Genomic DNA, 6869 nt, shown 5'->3' with positions numbered 1-6869 from the left:
GTTCTACAGGCGTTGGGACCGCAGCTTTTTACGATGTATGTCAATGATTTGGACTATGGGATTAATGGATTTGTGGCTAAATATGCCGATGATACAAAGACAGGTGAAGGAGCAGGTAGTGTTGAGGAAACAGAGAGCCTGCAGAGAGACTTAGATAGTTTAGGGGAATGGGCAAAGAAGTGGCAAATTAAATACAATGCTGGAAAGTGTATGATCAAGCACTTTGGTGGAAGAAATAAACAGGCAGACTATTGTTTAGATGGGGAAAGAATTCAAAATGCAGAGATGCAAAGGGACTTGGGAGTCCTTGTGCAAGATACCCTGAAGGTTAACCTCCAGGATGAGTCAGTGGTGAAGAAGGCAAATGCAATGTTGGCATTCATTTCTAGAGGTATAGAATATAAGAGCAGGGATGTGATGTTGAGACTCTATAAGGCATTCGTGAGACCAAACTTGGAGTATTGTGTGCAATTTTGGACTCCTTATTTTAGAAAGGATATACAGACATTGGAGAGGGTTCAGAGAAGATGAATCCAGGAATGAAAAGGTTACCATATGAGGAACATCTGGCAGCTCTTGGGCTGTACTCCCTGGAGTTCAGGAGAATGAGGGGGGGATCTCATAGAAATTTCTTCAGCAGTTTGAATGGGGCACGACTGCGCAAGCGCGTGAAAGTTGGCCCGTGAGACAGCGAGAGAGTTTGAAAAGTGAACAGATTAACGGAGTGGGCAATATAGTAGTGGGCGACGTAGTAGTGTGGGAGACAGAGTAGGAAGGTTTTGGCTCGAGAGGCTTCGACGAGCAGAGTCTGAGGACGAGCTTGCTCCCATTCAGGTAGGGCCGGGTAAGCTCCTTTAATTAATCTAATTAGTTTAGGAGTAAGTAATGAAGGCAGCAGTTAGGGCAGTCGAGTGCTCCATTTCCAGTACGTGGGAAGTCAGGGCGAGCACAATTGTCCCTGATGACTACACCTATAAAAGGTACATCCAGCTGCAGCTCCTGACAAACTGAGTTAGGGAACTGGAACTGGAGCTGGAGCTGGATGAACTTTGGATCATTCGGGAGGCAGAGGCAGAAATAAACAAGAATTACAGGGAGCTAGTCACCCCTAAGATTCAGGAGACAGGTAGCTGGGTGACTGTCAGGAGAGGGAAGGGGATTAGACAGAATGAGCAGAGAACCCATGTGGCCTTCCCATCAATAATATGTATACTGTTTTGGATACTGTTGGTGGGGGATGATCTACCAGGGACAAGTTGCAGTGGTTGCGTCTCTGGCACCGAGACTGGACCCTCAGCTCAGAAGGGAAGGAGAGAAAAGAGGAGAGCTGTGGTGAGAGGAGATTCAATAGTTAGGGGGACAGATAAGAGGTTCTGTGGAAGAGATCAAGAATGCTGAATGGTCTGTTGCCTCTCTGGTGCCAGGGTCTGCGATATCTCAGATTGAGTTCTCAGTATTCTCAAGGGGGAGGGTGAGCAGCCAGATGTTGTGGTCCATGTACGGACCAATGACGTGGATAGGAAGAAGGAGGAGCTCCTGCAAAGAGAGTTTAGGGAGTTAGATGCAAAGTTGAAGGACAGGGCCTCCAGGGTTGCAATCTCAGGATTGCTACCAGTGCCACATACTAGTGAGGCTAGAAATAGGCAAATAATGCAGCTAAATACGTGGCTAAGGAGTTGGTGCAGGAGGGAGGGCTTCATGTTTCTGGACAATTGGGCCTTGTTCCAGGGAAGATGGGACCTGTTCCGATGGGACGGGTTGCACCTGAGTTGGAGGTGATGGGTTGCAACCTGAATCTAACATCCTTGTGGAAACCAGAGAGAGTGTTAGAGCAGACAGTGAGGTGGAGGAGGATAAAGGTCATGCAAGAGCTGCAAGTCTAGTGCATGGAGTAGATAGGCATCCGTTAGTCTCGTGAGACCATGGATTTGGAAGGTATTTTTCCAGGGCACAGGCCTGGGCAGGGTTGTATGAGAGACCGGCAGTTGCCCAAGCTGCAGGCCTTCCCATCTCCATGCCACCGATGTTGTCCAAGGGAAGGGTATTAGGACCCAAGCAGCTTGGCTCCGGTGTTGCTGCAGAGCAATGTGTTGTTAAGTGCCTTGCTCAAGGACACACACACAGCCTCAGCTAAGGCTCGAACCAGTGACCTTATCCACTAGGCCACAGGCCAACATGGCATGGAGTAAAGCCAGATCTAACATATAGAGGCTTTGAGGAAAGAGAAAAAGAATAAAGGGTGTAAAGGTAGTAAGGTAGAAGGGCTAAAGTGTGTGTACTTTAATGCAAGAAGCATCAGGAACAAAGGTGATGAACTGAGAGCTTGGATACATACATGGAATTATGATGCAGTGGCCATTACAGAGACCTGGCTGGCACCAGGGCAGGAATGGATTCTCAATGTTCCTGGATTTCAATGTTTTAAAAGGGATAGAGAGGGGGGAAAAGGGGAGGAGGGGTGGCATTACTGGTCAGGGATACTATTACAGCTACAGAAAGGGTAGGTAATGTAACAGGATCTGCTTTTGAGTCAGTATAGGTAGAAGTTAGGAACAGGAAGGGAGCAGTTACTCTATTGGGAGTATTCTATAGGCCCCCCTGGTAGCAGCAGAGATACCCAGGAGCAGATTGGGAGGCAGATTTTGGAAAGGTGCAAAAATAACAGGGTTGTTATCATAGGTGATTTTTACTTCCTGAATATTGATTGGCACCTGATTAGTTCCAAGGGTTTAGATGGGGCAGAGTTTGTTAACTGTGTCCAGGACGGGTTCATGTTACAGTATGTTGACAGACCGACTGGGGGAATGCCGTACTAGATCTAGTATTAGGTAACGATCTGGGTCAGGTCCCAGATCTCTCAGTGGGTGAGCATCTGGGGGACAGTGACCACCGCTCCCTGGCCTTTAGCATTATCATGGAATAGGATAGAATCAGAGAGGACAGGAAAATTTTTAATTGGGGAAGGGCAAATTATGAGACTATAAGGCTAGAACTTGCGGGTGTGAATTGGGATGATGTTTTTGCAGGGAAATGTACTATGGACATGTGGTCAATGTTTAGGGATCACTTGCAGTATGTTAGGGATAAATTTGTCCCGGTGAGGAACATGAAGAATGGTAGGGTGAAGGAACCATGGGTGACAAGTGAGGTGGAGAATTTAGTCAGATGGAAGAAGGCAGCATATGTGAGGTTTAGGAAGCAAGGATCAGATGAGACTATTGAAGAATATAGGGTAGCAAGAAAGGAGCTTAAGAAGGATCTGAGAGCAAGAAGGGAACATGAGAAGGCTTTGGCGAGTAGGTTAAAGGAAAACCCCAAGGCATTCTTCAATTATGTCAAGAACAAAAGGTTGACAGAAGTGAAGATAGGACCGATTAGAGATAAAAGTGGGAAGATGTGCCTGGAGGCTGTGGAAGTGAGCGAGGTTCTCAATTAATACTTCTCTTCGATATTCACCAACGAAAAGGAACTTGATGATGGTGAGGACAATATTAGTGAGGTTGATGTTCTGGAGCATGTTGATATTAAGGGAGAGGAGGTGTGGGAGTTGTTAAAATACATTAGGATGGATAAGTCCCCGGGGCCTGATGGAATATTCCCCAGGCTGCTCCATGAGGCAAGGGAAAAGATTGATGAGCCTATGGCTTGGATCTTTATGTCCTCGTTGTCCATGGGAATGGTACCGGAGGATTGGAGGGAGGCGAATGTTGTCCCCTTGTTCAAAAAAGGTAGTAGGGATAGTCTGGGTAATTATAGACCAGTGAGCTTTACATCTGTGATGGGAAAGCTGTTGGAAAAGTTTCTTAGAGATAGGATCTATGGGCATTTAGAGAATCATGGTCTGAACAGGAACAGTCAGCAAGGCTTTGTGAAGGGCAGATCATGTCTAACAAGCCTGATAGAGTTCTTTGAGGAGGTGACCAGGCATATAGATGAAGGTAGTACAGTGGATGTGATCTACATGGATTTTAGTAAGGCATTTGACAAGGTACCACAGGGTAGGCTTATTGAGAAAGTCAGAAGGCATGGGATCCAGGGAAGTTTGGCCAGGTGGATTCAGAATTGGCTTGACTGCAGAAATCAGAGGGTTGTGGTGGAGGGAATACATTCAGATTGGAGGGTTGTGACTAGTGTTGTCCCACAAGGATCAGTTCTGGGACCTCTACTTTTTGTGATTTTTATTAACGACCTGAATGTGGGGCTAGAAGGATGGGTTGGCAAGTTTACAGATGACACAAAGGTTGGTGGTGTTGTGGATACTGTTGAGGATTGTCGAAGATTGCAGAAAGACATTCATAGGATGCAGACGTGGGCTGAAAAGTGGCAGATGAAGTTCAACCCAGAAAAGTGTGAGGTGGTACACTTTGGAAGGACAAACTCCAAGGCAGAGTACAAAGTAAATGGCAGGATACTTGGTAGTATGGTGGAGCAGAGGGATCTGGGGGTACATGTCCACAGATCCTTGAAAGTTGCCTCACAGGTAGATAGGGTAGTTATGAAAGCTTATGGAGTGTTAGCTTTCATAAGTCGAGGGATAGAGTTTAAGAGTCATGGGGTAATGATGCAGGTCTGTAAAACTCTGGTTAAGCCACACTTGGCGTACTGTGTCCAGTTCTGGTTGCCTCACTATAGGAAGGATGTGGAAGCATTGGAGAGGGTACAGAGGAGATTTACCAGGATGCTGCCTGGTTTAGAGAGTATGCATTATGATCAGAGATTAACGGAGCTAGGGCCTTACTCTCTGGAGAAAAAGAGGATGAGAGGAGACATGATGGAGGTATACCAGCAATTAAGAGGAATAGATAGAGTGGACAGCCAGCGCATCTTCCCCAGGGCACCACTGCTCAATACAAGAGGACATGGCTTTAAGGTAAGGAGTGGAAAGTTCAAGGGGGATATTAGAGGAAGGTTTTTTACTCAGAGAGTGCTTGGTGCATGGAATGCACTGCCTGAGTCAGTGGTGGAGGCAGATACACTAGTGAAATTTAAGAGACTACTAGACAGGTATATGGAGGAATTTAAGGTGGGCGTTTATATGGGAGGCAGGGTTTAAAGGTCGGCACAACATTGTGGGCTGAAGGGCCTGTACTGTGCTGTATTGTTCTTTGAATACCTTGCTCTTCTGGAACATGACAAATTGTGGATTGTTCAAAATGCGCAGCTTGTTACCATGTATACAGCAGGGCCTGAAGCATATGTTATAAAGGGACCCTGAATTAAAATTAACATTGTGTTTGGATATTATCAGTAATATCCAATAGCCCAGCAAAGCTATTCATCTGCCATCACCAAATTCCTAAAGGTGCCACATTATTGGAATATTTACTGGAGTTTCTGTATGCCAGAGGCGGAGAAGGTGAATGTTTTATACAACAGACAATGTTGTGTGAACCTAGCAAACTGGGTTGTTCTGATGATGTTGGAATTTCTTATTTTCTTTTTCATTATTTTTTGCGATCTGGGTGCTGCTGGAAAGTCCAGAATTTAATACCTTTTTCTAATTAACCTTGAGAAAGTGTTACAAGACACTAACTGAAGCCACCGTGAATTTTCCGATAAAGACATCCCTTGACATCTATTTCAGATTGAACAGTTGGAGGGACAGTTGAAGAGAGCAGTGTTTATATATGCCTGCTCCCCTTGTTCATACTGGTACAGGGGTTGCAGTTTTTGGAAGACGATATTGAAGAGGTCTAGGTGAATTAGTGCAGACAGCACTAATCATGAATGACAGGACAAATAATGAATGAATAGATCATGAACATCTAGTAAACAAGGAGACAAAAAGGAATTATTTCATTCAATTTTCTGGATCTGTGGAGGAGCTGTTGTATTAATTTTCTCTAGATCTAGACCAGCAATGCCAGCATTAATTGTGCTTACGAATGTGGTGTTGAGCCAACTTCTTGAACCGCTGAAGTCCCTCTGGTGAAGATACTCCCTCTGGAGAAGATTCTGTTGAAAAAGTTTTGAGGACTTTGACCCAGTAATAATGATATCCCTTCCGTGGCCACTTTATTAGATGCACCTGTGTACCTGCTTTGTTCATGCAAATATCTGATCACCCAATCATGAGGCAGCAATTCAATGAATAAAATCATGCAGACATGGTCAAGAGGTTCAGTTGTTGTTCAGAACAAATATCAGAATGGGGAAGAAATGTGTTCTAAGTGACTCTGACCATTATTGGTGATAGGCAGGTGGCATTGATATCTTTGAAACCCAGCACAATACAGCTGGTAGAAGTAATACTTCTGTGAGCTGATTGAAGTATATTATTGAGATTCTTTGCTGGTATTTTAAATCCATATACAGTAGTGAAGCAACAGGCATAATGATGGCCAAATAATTAGGCAACCTAAATCTGATATAATTTAGAAATGAAAGCCCTATAAACCTACACTAATTATCAGTGACTCTAACGTCCGCAGGATTAAAAAGTGATCTAATAAAGAAGTACAAATGAATAGCTATCCAGGTGCCAAATTTATTCATGTCACAGCTGTCCTGGAGAATGTACATTGTATTTTGAGAATCTATAGCCATAGCTTGAAACAAAACAAAGGTTATCCTCTTCCTCGGAATAAATTATAAATAATAGACCACAGAGACTCCAAACAGCTACTAAACAGAGTCAGAAACCAATAGAAAGGGCTAGTACTAAATTTCCTGATGCCAGTATTTGGGTCTCAGAAATAAACTTCAGCCAGGCACTGCCAGAACCAGAGAGGGTAACCAATAAGGCAGCTAAATGATGAGATTAAAACTATAGCATATTGTCAATGTAGAAAGTTATTGAAAATCAGAATTCACCAGATCCATTTGTTCCCCCCTTCAAATTTATGAGACGCTGTATGTCCTTTAAAACC

The sequence above is a fragment of the Hemitrygon akajei genome, chromosome 16, assembly GCF_048418815.1.
Source record: "Hemitrygon akajei chromosome 16, sHemAka1.3, whole genome shotgun sequence".
Taxonomy (NCBI): Eukaryota; Metazoa; Chordata; class Chondrichthyes; order Myliobatiformes; family Dasyatidae; genus Hemitrygon; species Hemitrygon akajei.
Note: the sequence above shows the minus strand (reverse complement) of the source record.